We start from the raw sequence: 25260 nt of genomic DNA on the forward strand, positions 1-25260 counted from the left end.
AGACAAAAATCCTTACAGTGAATTCTCAGGCAGATGTAAACCTTCACCCCTCCCATCTTCTCTGACACTGGCCACCCTGACCTCCTTTTTTTTTACTAAATTGGCCAGGTTTGTTCCCTGCAGCATCTTTGCAAGTCTGTTCCCTCTTCCAGGTGTGCTCTTCCACTGCTATCTTAAGGGTTTATTCCCTTACCTCCTGGAGCACTTTGACTCAAATTTCAACTACTCATTGCAAACCAAACCCAGCACCCCTTAACCCCTTGCCTGATTTATTATTTTTCCATAGCACTTAGTATTCTCAATATGCCAAACTCTTTCCTTATTTTATTTATTGTATATTTCTCCCAGTGAGCAGTTAATAGACATGCAATAAAGATTTGCTTATTACTAAATTTTTAGGTCTATTTCTGCCATTTTTTTCATGTTTTATCCTCACCATATACTTTCTTTCTTTCTTTTTTCTTTTTTTTTTTTTTTTTTGGTCTCTTGTCTTTTTAGGCCCATACTTTTTAGGGCATATGGAAGTTCCCAGGCTAGAGGTTGAATCAGAGATACAGCTGCCAGCCTATACCACAGCCACAGAAACACTGGATCTGAGCTGTATCTGTGATCTACAACAGAGTTCACAGCAACACCAGCTCCTTAACTCACTGAGTGAGGACAGGGATCAAACCTATGTCCTCATGGATCCTAGTCACCTTCATTAACCACTGAGCCACGACGAGAATTCCATCCTTACCATATACTTTCTTTTATATCTCATCATACATTTAATAAATAGATTTTTTCCCCTAATGAATCCATGCAATAGAATTCAGAGTCCAAAAATAAATCCATTTGTCCATAGTCAATTGATTTTCCACAATGTGTCAGGCACGCCACAGGGAAAGAATAGTCTTTTCAATGTGTCCTGGGACAACCAGCTCTTCACCTGCAAATGAACAAAATTAGGCTCCCAATTCACACACATATAAGAATTAAGTCCTAATGGATCAAAGACCTACATGTAAGAGCTAAAATTATAAAACTCGTAGAAGAAAAAATAGGTATAAATATGTATCCTCTTTGAATAGGCAATGTTTTCTAAGATATGACACCAAAGGCATGAATAACAACAACAAAGATAAACTGGACTTCATTAAATTAAATACTTGTGTGTTTTAAATGACTTTATCAAGAAAGTGAAATGACATGGGGTTGTGGCTCAGTGTGTTAAGGACCTGACCTTGTCTCCATGAGGATATGAGTTCAATCCTTGGCCTCACTCAGTGGGTTAAGGATCCAGTGATGCCACAAGCTGCAACATAAGTCACGGATGCAGCTTGGATCCAGTGTTTCTGTGGCTGTGACAGCTCTAACTCAACCCCTAATCTGGGAATTTCCATATGCTGCAGGTGTGCCCATTAAAAAAAAAAAAAAAACTTGCAAGTCATATAACTGATAAAGATCTAGTGTTCAGAGTATAAAAAGAATGCTTAAAACTCAACAGTATAAAGACAAATAATCCAATCAAAAGTGGACAAAGAACAGACAGTTTTAGGCAAAAGATATAAAAAGAGCCAATAAGCACATAAGATACTGAATTTTATTAATCATTAGGGAAATGTAAATCATATGTCCATCAATAGATGAATGAATAAACAAGTGCAGTATGTCCATACAATTATTCAACCATAAAAAAGAAGTAAAATACTGTTACCTGCTACAAATATATGAGCCTTGAAAACATGCTAATGGGAAAAAAGCCAGACACAAAAGGTCATTTATTGTATGATACCATATATATAGAATGTCTAGAACAAATAAATCCACACGGAAAATAGATCAGTGGTTCCCTGGGAATTGTGTGTATGTGTGTGCTCACATGTGTATGGTGCGGTGGTGATTGGCATGGATGACTTATAGAGTTTTATTTGGGAATGATAAAAATATTCTGTAATTAGATAATGGTTATGGTTGTACAATATAGCGACTATAGTAAAAAATCTTTTAAGTTGTAATTAGAGGCAAGGGGGAGAAGAGAAATAGACGGGGGCATTTAAGAGGTACAACTTCCAGTTGCAAAATAAATGTCGAAAGTATGAAATGTACAGTGTGGGGAATATAGTCCATAATTATGTACTATCTTAGTGTAGTGACAGATGGTAACTAGCCTTATCATGGTGATCGTTTTGTAATGTATAGAAATATTGAATCATCGTGTTGTGTAACAGGAACTAACATAATTTATAGGTCAATTATGCTTCGAAAACAAACATATTCATAGAAAAAGAGATCAGATTTGCGAGTTACCAGAGGTGGGGAGAGGAGGGGAGGGGGGAGGAGGAACTGGACGTAGGCAGTCAAAAGGTACAAACCTCCAGTTATAAGATAAATACATACTATGATCGAAATATGTAGTGCACATGATCAAAAATTAACACTGCTGTATGTTGTGTATAAATGCTGTTAAGAGAGTAAATCCTAACAGTGCTCATTACAAGGAAAAAATATTTTTTATTTCTCTAATTTTGTATTTAGATGAGATTATAAATACACTAAACGTATTGTGGCAATCATTTCGTGATGTAAGTCAAATCATTATGCTGTACGCCTTAGACATATACAGTGCTGTGTGTCAATATATCTCAGGAAAACTGAAAGAAAAAAACAAAATAGTGAATGAACACATTATGTGAATTATGACAATTAAAAAAACTAAAATATATGGTTGATTTTAAGTTGTACATTATTTTCAGTAATATTTCCCATCACAATGTCTATTAATAATTTATTTTATTTTATTTTATTTTATTTTCTTATTTTAGCTGCACCAGTGGCATATGGAAGTTTCCAGGCCAGAGATCGAATCTGAGCTGTAACTGCCACCTGTGCCATAACTGTGGCAATGCCAGGTCCTTAATCCGCTGCACCAAGCCAGGGATTGAACCTTGAGCCTCAGCAGTGACCTGAGACACTGCTGAAACACCACCAGATCCCTAACTCACTGGGCCACGGTGGGAACTCTTGCATATTAATATTTTAAATTAAGTAAGTGCTCCTGTCTATTAATATTTTAAATTAATTTAATTAAGTGCTTTTTACATAAGAATGGCTATTTCAAAGTCATACTATTTAAAACTAATAGTATGAGTATAGTCTCAAAATATACATAAGACTCCCCGTGTTCTCATTCTTCATTTGCAGAGAAGAGCTTTCTAACTGTATCTGAACAATATGTATACAGAATCTAAGTTCTTTTAGCATGCTCCAAATATTTATAGGCTACTTATTAGAAATTCAATGATGTTTATAATTTATTTTCTAAATGATTATTGGTAGGTACCTAGAGTAATTTACAATAAAATATTTCTTATCAATGTTCATTACCCAAGACATTATAAAAGACACCATCAGGTTAAGAATCTCATATGTGCTGATGGAATGAGAGGAGCTATTTCGTTTTCTCCCATTTCGTTAAGAAACCGATTCATACACTAAACTACTACAGATTATCTTTTAAAATATGTCATCTAAGAAAAAAAGAGTTTTAAATGATTAAAATGAAAAAGGATAAGTAATCCATTACTAATAATCACAATTTTGTTCATTTTAACTGCAGGTGGAGTTTCTTATTTAGAGACACCAATAGTTTAATATGTTGGGTATAAGGGTATAAGATAATAAAGTATAGGTCAAAATGAGACCCAAAAGTACCTATCTTATCCTTTAGGTAGATGCCCAAGAACAAACCCTTGATTCTCTTCTTTTCCAGGAAAAAAAACTAAACCTAATTTAAACTCATCTCATGTCTCACGTCTTGCTGTCTATTTCAAGCCATATTCAATCTATTGCAATTTGACTTTAAAACATAATGTGAACATCCTGGCAGTGAAAGAATCCCTCATTGGTTGGGTCACTGTGGGAGACTGAGCCCATCATTGAGGATAGAAGGTAAAGGGAGGTAAATTATCCCCCTCCTGCTCCCAGAGTCACTGGGGCTCTGGCCCATAAACTATGCTCAGGGAAGTTAATGCTCTGGTTGGGTCTTTGGGTCTAGATATGTAAAGATGTGAAGATGCAAAGGTAGTTTGAGATTGTCCACAGTAGCCATAGTTTCAGTGAGAATCCAGAGAAGTAATTTTGGCTGTGTACTTGGGTGTCTACTCTTCTTTTCACCTGTTTCCCAAACTCGTTTTTCTAATTTCTCTTCAATTCTGCTACCTTCTTGATATCTTTCCAATAAATTTCTCTTTTTCTAGAGTTGGTTTTTACTATTTTCAATCAAGAAACTTGATCAGCGCAATTGCTAGATAATTCTTCCTAATTGACTTTAAAACCATCCTCTTGTCTCAGTCTCCATCACTCCTACTAGCCAAGTCCAAGCTACAGCATCTTTTTCTCACATCTGCTCTTCTTAACTCTTTTACTCATAGCCATGCTGATTTTTTGGAATCCATCCTACATCCTACAGCAGAAAGGAGCTCTTGAAAACATAAACTGATCATTCATTCTGCTTAAATCCTTTCATAGTTTTTACTCATTCCTGGGATAGAGACTAAAGCCCAGTATTGGGTTGCTCTGTACTAACTTATCCTGCATCAGTTTAAGCTTGGCTCTCAATGCTTCAACTCCACTGACTTTCATATTTTCAGGTGACTCATGCTGCCCTCCATCACAGGAAAATTACTTGGAATTTATTTTCATTTATTTAATAAATACTGTTTTGAAAGAGCCCCTTTCACCTAGTTAATTTCTATTCGACCACTAAACCAAAACTCAAGTATCCTCTTACTTCTCAGGGCAAGCCTGTTTTCTTTGTCGTAAACCCACATTCTTTGTCTTGAGAACCCACAGGGCAAAATTTGTAGTTGGACACCTTTTGTGCGATTTGATAATTTCCTGTCCTCCTCACCAGCCTGTGAATCTTTAGGTGATCCAGAATCATGTCTGCTTTATTCTGCCTATTGCATGCCTAGTACCTACGCAATGATAGGAAGCTAGCAAACATTCAACTAATATATCTTACAATAGTCATCAAATAATTCATAGAATATGAATTAGATTTATAAAGCATATATATATATATATATATGCAAGTGTGTGTGTGTGTGTGTACACATAGTCTTTTGTCTTTTTAGGGCCGCACCAGCAGCATATGGAGGCTCCCAGGCTAAGAGTCCAATTGGAGCTACAGCTGCTGGCCTATGCCAGAACCACAGCAATGCCAGATCCAAACCATGGCTGTGACCTACACCATAGCTCACAGCAACGCCGGATTCTTAACCCACTGAGCAAGGCCAGGGATCGAACCTGAAACCTCATAGTTCCTAGTTGGATTCATTTACACTGAGCCATGACAAGAACTCCTATTATATTTTTAAAGTTAAAACATATATAGTATAATTCCTTCCTTGTGGATCCACCTTGTTAAATTTTGTGGTTTATCTCTAGATTTTTAGAAGTAAATATTCCCTTATCATTTGTGTTTTCATTCATGCTTCCCAGGCTACATTATTCCTTGCACTGGGCTTCTCTGAGAAAACAGTGTTTGGGATCAGGTATTCTGAGTTTATTGAAGCTTCTCTCTTTTTTCTTTTTTCTTTTTAGGGCCACACCTGCACCATATGGAAGTTCCCAGGCTATAGGGGTAGAATTGGAGTTGCAGCTGCCAGCCTACATCACAGCCATAGGAACGCAGGAATCAAGCTGTAACTGAGACCTACACCACAGCTCACGGCAGTGCTGGATCCTTAACCCACTGAGTGAGGCCAGGGATCAAACCCACAACCCCATGGATACTAGTCAGATTTGTTTCTGCTGTACCACAATAGGAACTCCCTGAAGTTTCTTAATTTAAAGCCAATTATCTTAAATCCTTCTATAGACTTCTAAACTGACTTTCCACTAAGAAAAAGAAAGGCTTATCTGAAGGCAAAAAAAAAAAAAAAAAAGGCAGCTTTCATATTGAAGATTCTTCATCCAACATGGACATATAAAAAATTCCCTCTCTCCCTGAATTTTACTTAGTCATAAGTTTTTAGCTCAAGTTTCAATTATAAGAGCTGACAAATATTTAATGCTGAAAAAAAAAATGAATGGCTCCTTCCAAATAACACATTGTTCTTTGAGAAAGATCACTTAAAATATCAAATTTATCTCAGTCCAATTATCAATTGTTCTGAAAGTCTCCTTTGGGTCATTTATCTTTGCAATCATTGTTTTAATCCATATATTGGCATTTGGACAGGTGAGACAGATGGACAATATCTAAAAAAATACAGATTATAAAAATGCACCCATTATACTCTTACTAAAATATTAATGATAAAGGAACTAAATTTAATGTGTTCATTTTTATAATAACTTTAAAGAATTCATGTTTAATTAAAAGTGATCTATAAATCATGCTGTTTGCTAGCACTATTGACTGTGCCGTTCCCATTCTGCCAAACTTAATATAAAATTAATTGTTAATTTTCAGGCCAGTAGTCTGCTCTTCACCAAGACATATGCTGATTGTTTAGACATGAGTCAGTGAAATATTAAACTTCATAATTGAGGGCTCTTTTTGTGATGTCTTAAAGTAAATTGCAAGATCTGACACTACTCTCAATATGTAAGTTTGCCCCTTTTATACATTGAAAAGAATGTTTTGAAATATAAATTTCAAGACATGCTACACATCAAATATATTTCACATTCAGTTGAATGGTTACTATATCTGTAAAGGCACTTAGTATTAAGAGTAGTCTGACCTTGTAGGGCGGTAAAGAATGGCTTATCTTTTGCACAATCACATACACAACTGTGGACCAATCTAAACTTTTCTCACTTTATACTTGAAGACCTCTGGGTTAGTCTGACCTTACATAAACAAATATAGCATTTCAGCAGCCTTTCACATGCTTGTTCCGAACAAAACTTCAAGCCAAAATAGCCACCAACTCCAAAATAAGTGATGATTAACTTAGGGAGTACTTGGCTCTATCTTCAAGAAGGTTAACATGACCTCAAATGACAAAATTATATTACTTACTTATATTGTATGCATTTTGTGCGCTGTTAGGATAATGGCTATTTCATTTTTTGGAGGCGGCTGTACTGAAAAACTTGACCAGTAAATGTTTCTGTGACATTGCCCTTCTTAAACCAGTCTCCAAACTTACCAAATGGCTTTTATTTCTACCACTATTTTTTTTTTTGACCTGGTATTAAGGCACATCGACCCTTTCATTAAATAGAAATTCAATTCCTTTTATGTAGGTGAGTGAAAAGTGTATTTCCCAGTATTTTCACCCAATGAATAACAGAACACAGTTCTCATCATTTCATATCTCTATAGCATCTCATAGAGCCTTCCAGCCTCCTCAACTAGGCTGCTTCGAGCCCTCCTCTTATGTCAAACGCATTCTGGCCTCTGTTCTCTTATCACTTCCATTGATTGTTGATATGATAGTTTCTTCCCACTTGATATTTTCCTCTTCCCTATATCTACATACTCAACACTTTTCATGATTTTCTATGTACCTAGCTATCTTGATGGAAGAAGCCAGTGTTTGGGAACCACTACCATGGCGTCATGTAACCAGAGTTTCCTGTGCTTCTTAGAAATTCAGCTCTGAATCTCCTCATTTATCTTTTACTCAAGAAATCAAGTTAGAATGTGAATGAGAATATAGTCATTAGACACCATAAATTCAAGGCATTGTTTTAAATGTAATCATTGGCAAGGTTTTGTAAATTATTTTTTTGCAGCAAATTACTTGTGTCCCAAGTAGGATGTCATGACATTTGATTGAGAAGCACTGACCCGGTCAGACTGAATCTTGTTTATTTCTCAAGGCCAAACTCAAATCCACTGCAATTCAATGTGTATTCATTCGTTTATTCATTCACTCAGCGGTTATTTATTGCCAGGAGCAGACACTGCACAAGGTGTTGGGCTATAAAGAAAGATGGAAAAAGTCCCTGTTCTCAAAGTGAACATGCGCTACTCCCCAGTTCTTTCTCTATGACAAATACTTCTGGCACTTTTAAGATGAGCTTGTAGGAACCCTCAGAATCCTTCTGAGCACAGTTCTACAACTACTGTAACTAATCATCTATTAAAGATACTAATCTATTACTAATCTATTAAAGACAATATAGAGAGAGATATTTCTACTAAAGCTAAACAGACATACAAATTTTTTTAAATAGGTAAAAATTGTAAGAGCATAACTTTAATGTTTCAAGTTAAAATGTATAATTTCTATACAGCACCATTAAATCTTTGTGCAAGAGTCAAAGAAATACTCTAAATAGAATAAAAATTCAGATATAGTCTCCATGCATTGCTTCAGTTTTCTCTTTTCCAAGTCATCATTTGACATACTGCCCTCTGACTTCTACACCCCAACATCAGTCTTACTGGCAACAGGCAATCATCTCCTAGTTTCCAAGTACAAGGAAAGCCCTAAATTCTGCATTGCATTAAATTTTTCCATACAACTTAATATTGTTCTCTATGCCTCATTTGAAAATGGGCCCTCTGTTTTCAAACACTACCTTTTGGATATTCCTCTCACTTCTCTGACAATTCCCATTCGGTCATAGTTTTGATTATTCTTCCTTCACCCATGATATTTGGTCTTCCTCATGATCCTTCGGTCACCTCTCTCTCCTCTTGAAATATTCTGTCTGATTTATTTTCCCCAAACTGAGGATGGCTCACTGAACAATTTCAGTAGGTACCATCCATCCTACCTTCTAGGAATGGTGTCCCTAGAGTTGTACAGGGCACAATCTCTGTGACCAAACACATAGTCTCAAATCTGTGCCTGGTCTAAGGACTCAGATCTCCTTCCTTGATTTCTCATCCCTGGCTTATTCCATCAGTTGCATAAATTAGCCTCATGGTTGATTCCACCTATAAAATAACTCCCAAATCTATACCTGCTGTCCCAAATACTCCAAACTTCCAGATTTGTGTTTCTACCTTTCTACTGCACATCTCCACCAGGAACTAGTATAAGTTCCTTCCTACATTGTGCTGCAAGCTGCACTTCAAACCTCTTATTCCTACTCTAATCAATATTTTAGTTAAGCAGGCTATTACACATTCAGTTCCCCAAGCTAAAACTTTAGGAGCCAACTTTTACTTCTCTCACCTCTCCATCCAAATCCAATCAGTCATTGTGTCTTGTCAAGTCTAACTCAAAAATCTTTTTCAAATCTGTCACTTCTTATCCATTCTTACATAATTTTATTTATATAACATATATGGCCATCTCCTTTTTTTATGTGACTCAGCCTAGTCTTAGTGTGTCTCAATGCCACAAGTTCTTTTACACCTATTCATATTTTTTTGTTTATTTTTACTATTTTCTGAAAAGCCTTTGCTCTATTTCCTTGTTGTTTTCTTCCTGAGTAATGGTTTTTACTGAACTCTTATCACAAAAATAATTTTCAAGGTTCAACTCAAATGTTGCTCCCTTTAAAATATATACGAATCTTTTCATAGTTCGATTCTCCTCCATGAAATATTACCCTTTTCTTCTTCAGAGTCTCACTTACGATAATAATTACCACTTGCAAAATACTTGTTTCTTTTATTAGACTGTAAATTCCTTTAGGGCAGGAATCAGAAATCTTATTCACGTATGATCTTTAAAATACAAATAAATGATTAAAACATAAAAGATACTCAATAAATTTGGGCTGTTAAATTCCACTCTAAGCATCTGTATTGAAGAGCTAAATGGATTCATTGATTCTGATTCAAAAAATATATATATTTTAATGCAAAGTGTTTAGTAATTCTACCTATGAAAGTAAAGGAAAATTGACGAGTAGACAAAAATCTGTGTATGGTTCCTGAAACTCTCAATTGCCATTAAGGTTCACAATGATTTGAGGTGGGTACTAGTAACTTTATCTCTCTGCAACTCTTAATGATTATAAGGAGAGAAAGGTGGTTTTGATTCTTACAGATTTACTTGCTTCCCTTTTTCTACTCCCTTCTGCTTTGGCTCTATAATCTTGAAAATGAACTTTTCAATAAGCACTATTTATGCCTTAAATATACTAACTTATTATAAGCAAGTAACACACATAAACCCACACTGACTTTGTTTATCAACTCATCTTTCCATTTTGCTCCTGAAAATGAGCCAGAATAAATGGATCAACTATCTTTTCCAGGTATCTAGAGCAGAATGCTTCCCTCTTGTTAAACCTAGACTCACCCTTGCTCCCCTCATTCATATTCTCCTGCCTGACCTTTGCAGGTTTCTTCAAGCTTACTTCTGCATGCCCCAGTCTTCCACTTGGTTCACTTCTCATTCTATCTTCAAACCTTTTTTATAGCTTCTACAGTAGATTTCTCCCATTTGGTTTATGCAAGCGGAGTTCAGAGAGCAATGAAAGAAAAACTGAACACTAGAAATCACAGGATGACAAAGGCTTCAGAAGTCACTTGGGGGGAACATAAGGCCCTTGATGTATTGTCTTTCCTCAGATTTCAGAATCAAGCTGCCAACATGGAGCCATCCCAGTACTCTGATGGACTAAATCCTCTGCTCATGTTATTTAAAATGTAATTCCATTCATTTATTCATTCACTCATTCATTCATTCACCATATAATAATTGTGTCCCTACTACACGCCTATTTCTGCTCTAGGCTTAAGGATACTTCAGAGTACAACATAGTTCCTTTTCAAATAGAGCATCCCATTGCATTCTTATGGGAGAATAGAGGCAATACACAAAGAGATATGTAACATGTCAGTGGGTAAAACAGGTTATGCGGCACAAAAATTAACAAGGCAATGAGATAGAGAGAAGTGGAGGAGGTTGTGTTATTTTACTTAGAATAATCAAGGAGCACCTCCCTTCTGGGGTGATATTTGGATGGAGGTAGATGTGAGGAAAGGAAATGAGCCATAGGACTATCAAGGAGATGAATGTACCTAGCTTGGGAAGGAGTGAATGCAAAGGTCTGAAGTCTTGAAGCGGGAGAGTTCTTGGAATTTATAACAGTCATGGTCTCTGAGGAGTAATCTGAGTTGAGCCTATTCTCAGGTCTCCATGTAAAGAGCAAAGACACAGCACAAGTAAGTCGTTGGGAAGAGCAAAGTACCTAAGACTGCTGACAGTGGGTCTCCTTTACTGATATTAAGCCTGAAGGGCTGAGGTGTTAGACTAGTTGCAGGAATCCTGAGACAGGACTTGTTTGGAGGATTGGATTCCTTTATGAGGGTTGTTGCCCACTCAGAGAGAACCTTAGGGAGAGAGTTTTCTCTGACCTTTCTCACTTCCTCCCTCTGATCTCTTGGCTAAAACCAGAGGGCTAAGGCATCAGTTGATGGAGTCCATAGCTTTCCCTCTATCTAGGCACAGAAGAAAGGTTAAAAACATTAAGGGTGGATCTTAGGAGACAAATAGAAGGTATCCAGCATAGCGGAGGACACAAGGAGGCCAGAGCGTCTGGAATCTAGTGACTAAAAGGGAGAATGGAGATGAGAACAGGAGGTAGAGGGCCAGATCACGTAGGGTTTTGTATCCTTAAGTGGACTTTATAGTTTATTCTTAGTGATATGTGAACCCTTTGGGTGTTTCTGAGCAGAGGCAAATCATGGATAGAAGCAGGAAGAACACTTGGGAATAGTGTAGTCATTCAGGTGAGAGATGATGGTGGCTTAGTCTAGGGAAATTGTGGACATGATGGTGGGAGAAAGGGCCAGATTCTGGATGTCTTTGGAAACTAGAAATAACATCATTTACTTACACTGCCTGTGAGAGAGAGAGAGGATTATCGAGGAATACTCAAGGTTTGGGGCAACAGTAAGAATAGAGTTGCCATTTACCATTTACTGAGATGAGACAACTACAGAAAAAAGTAGGTTCCATAAGTCCATTAGGCATCTAAGTAGAAGAGTTATATGGGAAGTTGGAAGACATTGGGCCTGGGAATATACCTTTGACATTTGTCAGATATGGAAGTTACATAAAGCTATGGTACCAGATGTGATCCACCAGGAATTAAGTGTAACTAAATAGCAGTGCCCTACTACTAACTTCTGGGGAAAATCCACCATGGAAACTTTAGTAATGCAGGGATCATCCAGCAAAGAAGACTAAGAAGGGTTAGAATGTTAAAGCAGGATTCCAGTTACTGAATGTAACTGGATGGCATAAGTTGAAAATAATTTAGGTCAAAAAACGCCTAAAGCTATAGTGAGGAAATAATCAGAATATGAGAACGACTGACATATTTTATGACCTTGGGAAACCTAAAATGGACAGAAATATAGCTAACTATGTTTTGGTGATGATTAAGACATAGTTTTGATCTTACTATTTTTGAAATTGATAGTTTCATCAAGTTAGTTGTTAGATTATTCAACATTTTTTACCAAATTTTTCTCAAACTAATATTTGAAAATAATTTGGTTAAGAACATATCTTGAACATCATTGACCCCAAAACTAGATGTATTTAAATTTATTAATCATTCAGTTTACCTTCATATTATCACCTTTGAGAGAGGGAAACTACTTGGAGGATTATGAAAAGCTCTAAAATTGTCCAGGTGTATCCTAAAAACAGGGTTGAGCTTCCAGGTATTTTCTCATAAGTAACAAAGAACATTTATATGATTCCACGATTTTCTAGTGAATGTAGGCAGAATAATGGCTCCCAAAAGTGTCTACAACCTACTTCCGGGAACCTGTGAATATGTTACCTTACATGGCAAAAAAGGACGGCTCAGATGTGATTAACTTAAGGGCTTTGCAATGAGGTTACCCCAGGTGATCTCGGTGTAGTGATATGAGTCCTTAAATATCAGAAAACCTTTTCTGACTGTGGCCAGGGATGTAAATTTACTAACTTTGAAGATGAAGGTAGGGGTGCAGGAGCCAGTGGGTAGCTCTGTAAGAGGAAAGGAAACAGATTATCCCCTAGAGCCCCCAGAAAAAAAAAAATGAAGCCTTGCCAACACTTTGATCTTAGTCTGTGACACTAGCATCAAACTTCTAACCTAGAGAAATACAAGAATACATTTGTGTTGTTTTTTGCCATAAAGTTTGTGGTAATTTGTTGTAGCAGCAAGAGAGAGCTAATACACCACATCAGAGTTTTTTTGTTCTTTAAATGATTATCTCTTTTGAATGAAGAACAACCAAAATGGTGATTGCTAAGATAGTTAAATGAGAAGCAGTTTCCCTCCTCATATTCAAATGCAGGGTGTGTCTAGGGCAGCCTAAACTCTTATCTACTATATTCTACTATCCTGAAAACATGATATTTATCTTGTAGATGAAGCAATAGAAGCTCAAAAGGATTGAGTGCATTCATAAAATCATCCATATAATCAGACTGTTCCCCAAAATAAAACTCATTTATTTCCCTCAAAGCCTTTCCAACATTCGCTTGTCCATATGCACTCATGAAGTCCAAACAAGATTGGGAGTGGAATGATTACACACGATTTCCTTTCGGCTTTCTGCACTTAGGAAGAGGGTGCATTTGTAGGATCGTATAGTATAAGAAGGAAAAAACCAGTATGCATAGAGTCTAATCAGTAGCTTGCCAAAGTCAAAACAAAATTGGCCTCTGAGAGATTCTGCAGTCACCAAAGAAAAGAGCAAAATGTGTTTACTCTGAAAACAAAACAAAATAATCCTGCTGTATAGCACAGGGAACTATATCTAGTCACTTGTGATGGAACATGGTGGAAAATAATGTGAGAAAAAGAATATATATATATGTTATCTATATAATATATATGTATGTATGATACACATGTAATATATATACATATATTATATATATGTATGACTGGGTCACTTTGCTGTACAGTAGAAATTGACAGAACACTGTAAGTCAATTATAATAGAAAAAATAAAGCTATATAAAAATAAAAATTAAAAAAACTAAAGAAAAAAAATCAAAACAAAACAAAGCAAAAAAAAAAACCCTCAAAAGCATATCATGTTGAACGATGATAATCATAGCCCACTTCTGAGTTTCCTGTCCCTTTCACTTTTTGTTGGTGGGGAAGGGGCAAAAATTGGGGCATCAGGTGTAGATTGCACATTAAACTAATTAACAGTCCTTTGGGGAGCTCCAATAGCCTCCCTGCTTTGTCCAGTTACTGGCAGGAAACTGGGTGGCCAGGTGGTCTTCTGCTGCTATCACTTTGCCAAGGGGCTGCTGGAGGTTGGAAAAGGGCTTCAAATTCTCCCTTCTAGATCCTCAGTCTCTCAGCCCTGGCTTCTCTCTCATTTCCACCCTTGTCACATGCCTATGTTTGATCACAGAAATCTGCTAAAAAGGTAGCATGTCTTTGCTACCCCTTTTTGAGTTTCAAGGTTCAAATTCAGTAAGTTATAGCAATCTTACTTTTATAGTTCATTTTTATGAAAATGTAGTTACCTTACCCAGGAGATGCTTGAGGAATTGCAATGATCAACCCAGAGTCTTCTCTTTTGTTGTGTTGCTTACTGAGTGTTATCTTGGTGGAAATGGCTTGTATTTCAATACATGGAATGCTGCTGGACTGTTCATTTCCTGTATCTACAAAACATAGAAACAGTTCAATGAAAGGAGTAGCTGGGAGTGAGGCGTTTGACAGCAAGGAAATGGGAATATTGGTTTGTTTGGGTTATTAGGCGAGTTCAAAGATGGAGACTTTTGTTTTCTGAAACCATGGTGAGTTGTTCCGGTTTCATGTCAAACATCAGGGTTTCATGCAGGATGTAAACACTTCCTGCTGGCCAAGTCTGTTTCTATAATGGTAACCCCATAGGTTCTGTGCTGCTTGTGCTGTAATTGTGCCAAGAGTTCCTGTGTTCAACAGGGGAGGTTAAAAGTCAGTCTGGTTTCGCAGCTGTTTTTGGTAAGAATTGACTTTCCAGCAGCTCTCAAAACATGCAGTTACACTCCTCAGACAAACATTAATCAGTGGCCATCATCTCACAGAGATACTGTGGAGTTGTCTGGAATGAAACTGGAAAGATGCTTCTCTGTGTCCACATGTAATGGTGATGGGTAGGGGTGAGTAGGACATTAATTTTAAGTGAGGTCTTTGTTGAATTGCATTGATAATATGTTCAGATGCACATTAAGGAGAAATGAACAGAAACTGAACATTTAAACAGTGGATCTAATTTCTCCTTTGACTTACGGTATAAGTTTGGAAATGGTTTGTCTTCATTTTTGACTAATCTCAATTTGGCACAAGTTCCCATCACTTTAGCTTTCATTTTTCTTGTTTCTCCAGTCTCTCTTTCAAGTAGTTATTGATTTATAAACAAATACTTAAATGCAAGGAAGAGAGAGATGTTTTGCTTTAAAACAATCCTGTGGTGAAAAGAAGAATCATTTTGAAATGTAGAGAAACCCCATCTAATGGATCTGTTTCACAGGTTTGGGTTTTCATACTTCTGCTCTTCTTTAATGAGGGGTTACCTCTCTTTCATTATGGTTTTTGGAACTTGTGCCTTAGCATGTAATATGAGTTGTCTTTGATGAACCCATTTTAGAGCTTGCTCTGTGATCTAGATCACAAAGTGAACAATAATAATTATGTTCTTTCCTTTGATAAAGGTAGCCAGAAATGGCAGAACAAATGTAAGAGATTTTGAAAGTACTTGAAAGAGAAGCTATCCCGTGGGCTTTTTTACTAATAAGGTGTGCTGTGCATCACTCTTCTCAAGAGGCAAGGGAAATCTTTAAAAGGGAAATAGGGTACAGACATCACAAATATTTTAAAGATACCATAACATTCTAAGGAGAGCCAGAGCTGTGATCTTTTTAAAACCATAATGGAAAAAACACAACATAAATGGTGAATGCAGTATTTTTTCAGAGTGAATTATCCAAGCTGCTTGGTTTTTCTGGGAGACTATAAATGAGAAGATGTGTGTGCAAGAGCCTTTTTAGAGAAGTCAATCAGACAAAGCAGGTTCAATGTGCTTTTCCATTCTCGCCTCATCCACCAATGAGTGAGGAAAAAAATCTGTAGTTGTGTCCACACAGAGGAAGGGTTTTAAGTTTTTAAAAGAGATGATAAGAGTAAAAGCTCTCATGAGAGTAGTATTTTTCAGAGTGTCAGTAATTTAACAAATACTCTGAAGTCCTTTTTTTTTTTTTTTTGTCGTCTTTTTTTTGCCATCTCTAGGGCCGCTCCCATGGCAAATGGAGGTTCCCAGGCTAGGGGTCAAATCGCCAGCCTACGCCACAGCCACAGCAATGCAGGATCCGAGCCGCGTCTGCAACCCACACCACAGCTCACGGCAATGCCAATTCCTTAACCTACCACAACCTCATGGTTCCAGTAGGATTCGTTAACCACTGAGCCACAGCGGGAACTCCTACTCTGAAGTCCTTGATGAAGACTGATGAAGAGGTGTCTTCCCTGGGTCTAAAATGTATACTGTTCTTGTTTATGAACAGCATTTCACATTTCATGGTAAAAAAAATTAAGACTTTTGTGAATATGTGTATATATATATTTATCATCTGATGATAAGTCTCTAGTCACATGTGGCTATTGGACCATTCAAGTGGGGCTAATCTGAATTGAAATACACTGTAAACATGAAATACACACAAGATTTGAAATAACAAAAAAAAACAGTAATATATTTATATCAACCACATGTTGCAATGATAATAATTTTGCATATATTAGGGTAAATACAGATATTATTAAAATGAATTTTTTTTCCTTTTCAACATGGCTATTAGAAAATATCCAATTTTTTTTATGGCTGCACCCACAGCATATGAAAGTTCCCAGGCTAGGGCTCCAATTGGAGCTGCAGCTGCTATCCTACACCACAGCCATGGCAATGCAGGATCTGAGCCACATCTGTGACCTATACCACAGCTCATGGCAATGCCAGATCCTTAACCCACTGAGCGAGGCCAGGGATCAAACCTATGTCCTCATGGATACTACTTGTGTTCACTACCACTGAGCCATACTGGGAACTCCAGAAAATATCCAATTATAGTTTAATTTAAAATTAGGTAGGTAGCCCATGTCATCTTTTTATTGAACAGCACTGATCTAAGGGCCAGCCTTGGATATTTGTATCTCTACAACTTCAGGCACTGGAGCAGCTTTTTCAAAAAAAAAAAAAAAAAAGGGAAATGAGAGATTTCAACTGTGGGGGTTACATAAGGATGGATAGACTTTAACTTGAATATATGCAGAAGAGAGTCAAGAAATGGGGCATAGGGTTAGGGAATCCAAAAGACTGGAGGAACTGGGGACAAGGATCAGATGATGACTCATGAATGTAAAATAACAAGAATACCACACCACAGTGCGTGCATGAGCAAACACCACACACACACACACACACACACACACACACACGTACACACACACACACACACACACACACACACACACACAGACTCGGCATCCTAATGCTCTGAATCCCTGGTCTGCAAGTTTCTTTTACTTGCTGTTCAAACAAGTTCACCAAGGTCAATGACTTTGTGCCTTTGCTCATGAAATTGTTTCCTGCATTTTGGTGGACTCCCTTTAACAGTACAAGTTGTTATTATTATATTTCCAGATTTTTATGTCTGCTGCCGTGGTCATTGTCTATATTTTCATTATCTTCTCCATTGGCTTCTTCCATGTGCTGCGTCTCAGCCAAAGAGTCTAAGTCTGAAACATCAAAGTAATTTGACAAATCTATAGGCTCATATCTTATCTCAGACCTTCAGAGTTATATGGAAGAAATATAATAAAAATTGATTCTACAAAGATACCCAAGCCCTTACCCATCCTTACCTGGTCAAGATAATAAAAAGATATGTGCTGTCCAAAAATAAATTTCCACATCTCCCCTGGCCTTGGGTGAATGAAAAACTATAGTTTTCAGTTTTATGGATCTCCAAGCCTTCCCTAGCACCCATGTTGAGCAAATTAAACAATTAATCTTTCTTTTAATTGTATGGGAATGTCAGTCAGTGAAGTAAACACAACTCATTCCACTCATGCTCAATGAAAGTTATCTACTGTGAAGGATTAGCTGCCACATTCAACAATAACGAAGCTCTTGTTTTCCAATAAAGAGGTTAATTGGCTTCAGAGAAAATACATGTACAGAACACATAGGCCTAATATTGGTTTTGCAAAGGCCCTGTGTGAGGGAAGTTAATGTTTCCTGTTTATTAGCTGTTTTACAACAATCTGCCCTTGACCAATAATTATGCTTACACAGCTGATGCTAATATTGTCAGCACAACAGCTACGAAATGTGTCCTCTACACCTGTGTGCAATTGAGTTTGTCATCATTCCACGCCGTCCTCAGTGCTTGCTCCTTGGGTGTTATTTCCTCTATCCAAATAGACTGTAATGCATAGATGGTGGAAATTCCACTGTCAAAAAATGGGCTGCCTTTTTCCAAGAGCTTAAAAAAATTTTTTTAATGTACTCATCTCTTCAGCAGGTTTAACTAGGTGGTTAAAAATTAGAACAACAAAAGTAAAGGACATTCTCTATAAGCCCAAAGATTTTTTTCAACGAAATTCACCCAGGTGTCCCACACATATCTGCTGGGGAGGTGCTTTTGGAGTTTTAATAGCATAAACATCCCTGGGTTGGGGGGGTCGTGTTAAATGGCAGTGTCTGATCTGGTAATTCTGGGAAAAGGCCAGGCAATCAGCAATTCCAATGCCCCCTCCCCCACTCCCTCATGGCCAAGGGATGCTGATGATGTTGGTTGTTCATGGAGCAAGGTTTGAGTAGCAAGGCCCTGGGTTCCTTAGGACCTCAGTCACCAGGATAATTACTCACTGACACTTACTGAAATTGAGGCAAGTTATTACTTTTAGATGGCAACCAGGACATCTTTTTCCCTGGAAAAGGCTCGTAAAGTTTGGGTACAGTATAGCTCTACACACAGAAATCTCCTGGTAAGTTTTGTGAAGGAATTTGGACCATTAGATAACAATACGCTGAGACCAATTTTGTCATTGAAGATACACAAATCCTGACCTATTAGTGTTAAAAACAAGACAACAGGCCCCAAATGGAGTCCCTTATGCTAAGCCCCATGTGACCAAAACAAAACTCACCTTAATTATGTCTTCATCTCTCCAAGGCATGGAATCGTAAACCTCCCTGGTAAAACCCTGACATGCCTAAGGGAAAGTAACTTTGCAATAACGAACCCACTTTTTTGCCTAGTTTAACTTCCTTGTTTATGCCCCTTCTGCCTCTCAATTTGTACATCTCCTTAGAGCTCTTTTTCATCTGCTAGGACGCTCAACTTTTGCTTGAATAAAACCCCAGCATTTTAAAATATGCCTCAGTTTATCTTTTAACAGTGCTATGCACTGAAATAGAAATTTGAGGAAAATGATTCAAATAAAAATGGCAAAGAGAATTCCCAACTGGGTTGATTCAATTCATTCACTCCTTAATTTCCTACCTTTCCCTTATTTTCAATTCTCTCACTCTCCCCGAGAATATTTATTTCAGTTTGCTCAGCGTACCTCCTTCTGAGGGCATGCTTCCTAGGTTTCAAATAGCTCTTTGAAAAACACCCCATGTCATAAATAGGGCACATAAAGTTCATTGATGGTGAAAAAACAAGAATCAGGAACCACAACCGTCTCTGAGACTTTGCACATTTTTAAGTAGAAGGGAAGTCCTCCCCCTTGTTAAGTATTTTTCATGGCTATGGGAAATATTCATATTAGTTTCTAAAAAAAATGATGACCGGGATAAAGAGGCTATGTAAAAATAGACCGAAGGACAATCACCGGGCCGATTCTATTTCACCAAGTAAGTTTTCTTCAGTGAGAGCTCTAAACTAGCAACTTTTCAATTAAATCCAATCTGTCACGGTGGGGAAAACAGTGCAGCCGACAGGCCTGCAAAGAGATTTGGCTCTGAGTGGCCACGTTAGCAAAAATAAGCTATATTTGTCTAAACCATTGCTTAAATAGCACTGCATATTTTTATTCCTTGGTAAGCATTTATGCCATTAATTTTTACAGCATACAATTAGGCACTGCAAACTCCATGTTGGAATCTCCATTTTTTTAAAAATCCTTTCTCCTGTCTAAGTTGGGCTTGCTAGGAATAAAGCAGAGTGATCATCTATCCTTCCTTCCTTTCTCTCTCTACCACATTGGGAGAAATTTTTGTCCTTGAAAATGTTAAGTGTCCAAATCATCTCTGAGCCAGTTCATGGTCAGTGCTTGAAGGAAACAGTTTGAGACAGCAGGAGCCTCTTAAACCACCCTGCCACAAATCTATCACGATATAAAAAGACAGGAAAGAATGCATTCCTTCCCAGCTTCAAACCCCAGTGACACACGCTGTTAGTGCAGCATCAAGTACCTTCTTTTCAAGGTTGTTCTTAAGAGCTATGGAATTGTACATTTCAAAAGACTTTGCATTATTAACAAGGTTTATATTCTAATAAAAATAAAAAAAAGAGAGAGAGGTCATAGATTAATAGCATCCATTTCCCCCTGGAACTAGACATTAGCTGTTTTTGGTTAGAGACTTTCTTGCCTACACTGGTCTAATAAACAGGACCCGTCTCTGTCATCATACTTGAGCAATTTGGATCATCTGCATCATTAGTTCCATAGCGCAAGTACCAGAACCCAGCCTCACGTTCTTCTTCACGTCCTCTCTCTTTTTTTCTTTATATAATGATTTTTATTTTTTTCCATTATAGCTGGTTTACCGTGTTCTGTCAATTTTCTACTGTACAGCAAGGTGACCCAGTTACACACACTTGTATACATTCTTTTTTCTCACATTGTCATGCTTTTTTTTTTTTAGTTGTACAATGATCATCACAATCCAATTTTATAGCTTTTCTATCCCAAACCCCCAAGTTCTCTCTTCTCTGCCCCCTCTTTTTTCTCTCTCTCATATTGAGATTTAATTGACTTGAAATTAAATTTTCTGTGAAATAAGGTTACATGCAAGCCTCGGCTTGCAGGTGGAGACTGGCTTCCTTTCCCCTTTACTCGTTGTAAGATGATCAGCCTCAGGAAGGGTGAGGGTGCACATACCGATATTTCATTGAGGGCAGCTGCCCCACGTTCCTTCAACTGTTGGATGTCCCTTGATTTAAGTCAAGTGAATCAGAGGCTTGCTTTCCTTCCACTTATGGATTTTCAGTTCCAGGCAATTTTTTCAGAAGTCAACAAGCTTCTCATATTGTTCACATGCTGGTTAAAAACTGTGTGTCTGTGGAAGGTTTAAAAGTCCTTTACGAAGTTCTCAGTGTGTGCTGTCAGTCAGTTGTGCTCGGACAATGACTGGAATTTTTATAAATAAAGTAGTAACTGGCTAGTGTTCATCCCACGTGGATGAACACTACTCGTTGGGACATGGTGTAGCTTGTAGGTGAAGCACAAGAGTAACACGGAGAAAAAGGAAAGAGAACTGTGGGCTGGTGGTGCTGAATTTTGTGAGAGGCCAAACCAGTCGCCTCACTGGAGGATGACTTGAGCTCTACCACAAACACGCAAAGCAAGGAAATTGCATCCTTGGGGGGCATACTTCATAAGACTGCATAAGACAGCATAGTTTCCTATTTCAGGAAACTAACATAACAGTGGGTGATGCTAAATGCTACTTGAGGATCTTGCAATATTTTGCACATATGGACTGACTACGTGGTAGCATATATAAATATTTCATTTGCTAATTGTAGTTAGTTATCAGATTGCACATGAACAGACAGAATGACATATGAGAAGTTCCAAGAACACTGTGTAACAGTACATACAGCTGAGATACAGTTTTCTCACACTTGGCGGGCATTCGAGCTCAGCTAACGCAACTTTTTCTTTATGCTTTAATTAGGATTAAAATATTTGAAAATCACCGAATTGAGAACATCATTATGTTGTCGTGTTCAAGGACCAATGCCAAATGGAAAGTCAGAAACTAGAGCTGAAGAGCCATCCATCTTTCAAGTTGCTTGATGTTTTTGGAATCGGTGGAGAGTTCAACATCTGGCTTTCCCCCAGTTAAGTATCTCTCTTTTCTGTTTTGGAACTTAATGGATGAGCTAAATAGAAAGGAGAAAAATACAGAAAACCCCAAATAATAATTTAAAACATTATAAAATCTTCAAAAATCAAACTATTATGTCCACCATATATAATTTTTCAAAGCAGAAATGATTCGGTAATATTTAAAGCCAGAAGAGAAGGGACCATAAACATAACTGAATACATCCCCTCTTTATGGGGATTTATACATAAATCTGCCATAGGTAAAGCATCTTTCCAAGATCATAAGGCTAGTTTGTCAGGGCCAAGACTAGAATTCCTCCTTCCTACACCTCTAGTCTTTCCAGCTTATGTTGTTCTTATTAACAGACCTTTTTTACTTTATCTCTAAAATACGATTTGGGAGGCAGAGTGGTTTAGTGAGATGAATCTGGGTTTTTGAACTAGCGGTATTTGATTTTAAATCCTGGCTCCATCTCATTTTTTCCATCTAGAAAATAGGTATAATTACACCTCATTTCCAGACATGGTTTATGGATTAGCAATAAAGAGTGTACAGTGCCATGAATCTTAAGATACTCAGAAAATGGTAGCTGTTGTTGCCTTTCTATATCCTCAAGGCCTGGGTACTTAGTTTACACTCAATAAACATTTGTGAATAAACAGAACAAAAGAACAAAGGAATAAATGACAGAGCACATAAGAATGAATAAGTGAATGAATGACAACAATAAAAATTGTCACGAAAAAATAAATGAAGAAACCTGTGAATATTTTCTTTGGCTTCTTTCAATCTATTAGGAATGCTTTGCTTCCTCTTTGATTTTACTCATTCATCAAATTTGTTCTTTTGGCCTCCATAGTACTTGGAAACATGACCCAGAAAATTGAAAATCAAAATGCACAAAATCACTCAAAAATGTATATCAACTCAGTGCAGCCTAAATTGGAAAATCTAATTGAACACCTATTCAAACAGAGTTTTGTAAACGTTACCTGCACTCACCAGCCCATCTCAAGCAGAAAACCTCTCCTAGGAACAGGCCAATTTAATTAAATTTACTAAGTGGTAGAGGACAACATGGCCTTGTGCCTAGGTATTCCTTTTTATTTTTTTAATTAATGTACACAAAATTACCCTCATACCATTTCAACAACTTGCTTAATCAGACTTGCCTGTAAAAGTTGGGAGTCTCCGATATTAACTTTGCTAAAGTGTCCTTAGGACCAGAAGAGCAAAGAGAGCACAGAGAGGTCGGCAGTTCCCTGTGGAAATACTGAAAGAAACACTATCCCTTCTGTTCCAAAGAAGCTGAACTTTCACCACGCAGAGGTCAGGATGAGGCAGCCGAGTGATCATAAACAATCGCTCTGCCCAGCTCTTCAGCCCATAAAGCATGGAGAGGACCTTGTATGTGAGGGATTTTTTTACTTGAAATCAGTCTGGTCTGGAGACGGAAAATAAGTTAGATATTCTCTCTAATACTCTTTTAGTGCTCCAGGGTTTGTTTTTTTTTTTTTTTTTTAGAAAAGCAAAGGCATTGCAAGCAGGATGAAATGCCATCAAGCACATCTCTACAGAAATTTGTGTAAAAGATTTAAAAAACATTAGGGCTTTTCTGGCATGGAAGAAATACTTATGCATTTAAAAAAAAAGTGGGAATGATTGGAGGAAATATAAAGCAAGGGGGAAATAATTCCATATTTCAGTCCGTCACAACAAAGCCAGACTTGGCAGGGTTTTTTTTTTTTTTTTTGGTAAGCTTTTTAAAATTTTTTATTTTTTAATTTAATTAAATTATTATTACTATTATTATTTTAGGGCCGCACACATGGCATATGGAAGTTCCCAGACTACGGTTCGAATCAGCTACAGCTGCTGGCCTACTCCAGAGCCACAACAACGCCAGATCCATCCGAGCCATGTCTGCAATCTACACCACAGCACACGGCAAAGCAAGATCCTTAACCCACTGAGCGAGGCCAGGGATCAAACCAAGTCCTCATGGATGCTAGTCGGATTCATTATCGCCGAGCCACAAGAAGAACTCCCATCTCTCTCTTTTTTTTTTTTTTTAATGTTATTGAGGCATAATTTGTAATTAAGAAAATATCCTTTTTAGGTGTACAGTTTAATGAGTTTTGAGAAACATGTACACTGAAGCAACTACCACCACAGAAAAAAAGATTTTTTAGAGCATTTTTTTCTACATGCCCCTATTTGGTCCTAGACAACCATCATTACAAATTGGTTTCCATTTTGTAGGATTTCATAAAATAAAATCATACAGTACATATTCCTTTCTGTATGCTTCTTTTACTTAACACGTTTTTCATATTCACTCATATTGTAGCAAGTATCAGGGATTTGTTCCTTTTTGATTCTGGGAAGTATTCCTTTGTATAGACATACTACAGTGTGTTTGTTCATCTCTTTATAGACTTGGTTTTTAGTTTCTTACTATTATGAACTTAGATATTATGAACATTTATCACAAGTCTTCATGTAGACAAATACTATGTCCTTTCTCTTGGATAAATAACTAGGAATGGAATTGCAGAGTTGTATGATAATGGATGTTTAACCTTATTTAAAAAAAAAAAAACTGCCAAATTGTTTTCCAAAGTGATTGTAAAATGCTACTTTTCCTGTAACAGTGATAACCATTCACTTGCTCCATGTCCTTGGCAACATTTGGCACTGCTCATTATTTCAATTTTAGCCATTCTAGTAGATGTGTAGTGATATTTTATTGTTGCTTTTAATTTGCATTTTCCTGATGACTAATGATGATGGGCATATTTTAATGTTCTTATTGGCCTTTTCTTTGGTAGTTTTCAGTTCGAATCTTCTGCTTATTTAAAAATTGTCTTATTGGGTTATTCTTAATATTTTATGGATATAAATTATTTGTCAGAAATATGGCTATTAATATTTACTTTCAATCTTTCTGCCTTTTAATTTCTAAATGACATCTTTCAAAGACCAGAAGTTTTTCACTGGATGGTCTAATTTATTGTTTTGTTCTTTTAAGACACGTCCTTTGTGTTCTAAGAATTTTTGCTTATCTACTGATAGAAAGATGTTGTCCTGTGTTTATTCTAGAAGTTTTGGCAAAAACATTAAGCAACACTTTATAGCTTAGAACACTTTTAAAATTTGATATATTTTCTTTTTTAAAGTAATTTATTTATTTATTTATTTATTTATTTATTTATTTATTTTTGGTCTTTTTCCCATTTCTTGGGCCGCTCCCACGGCATATGGAGGTTCCC

General features: G+C 37.0%; 1 long non-coding RNA gene across 3 annotated transcripts; it reads right to left on the minus strand.

The window, feature by feature from the left end:
• Window positions 1–746: 746 nt before the first annotated feature.
• LOC125135043 (uncharacterized) lies at window positions 747–22036 on the minus strand. Of its 3 annotated transcripts, none has more exons than XR_007136890.1 (3): window positions 21034–22036; window positions 14408–14543; window positions 747–931 (listed from the first exon to the last, which is right to left on the minus strand). It is a non-coding gene; the product is annotated as an uncharacterized LOC125135043 (long non-coding RNA). The 3 variants fall into 3 exon arrangements; XR_007136892.1 differs by lacking the exon at window positions 747–931 and adding an exon at window positions 2470–2636; XR_007136891.1 differs by lacking the exon at window positions 747–931 and adding an exon at window positions 7798–7925.
• Between the last annotated feature and the right edge of the window lie 3224 nt (window positions 22037–25260).

This window comes from Phacochoerus africanus, chromosome 1 (genome assembly GCF_016906955.1).
Source record: "Phacochoerus africanus isolate WHEZ1 chromosome 1, ROS_Pafr_v1, whole genome shotgun sequence".
Taxonomy (NCBI): Eukaryota; Metazoa; Chordata; class Mammalia; order Artiodactyla; family Suidae; genus Phacochoerus; species Phacochoerus africanus.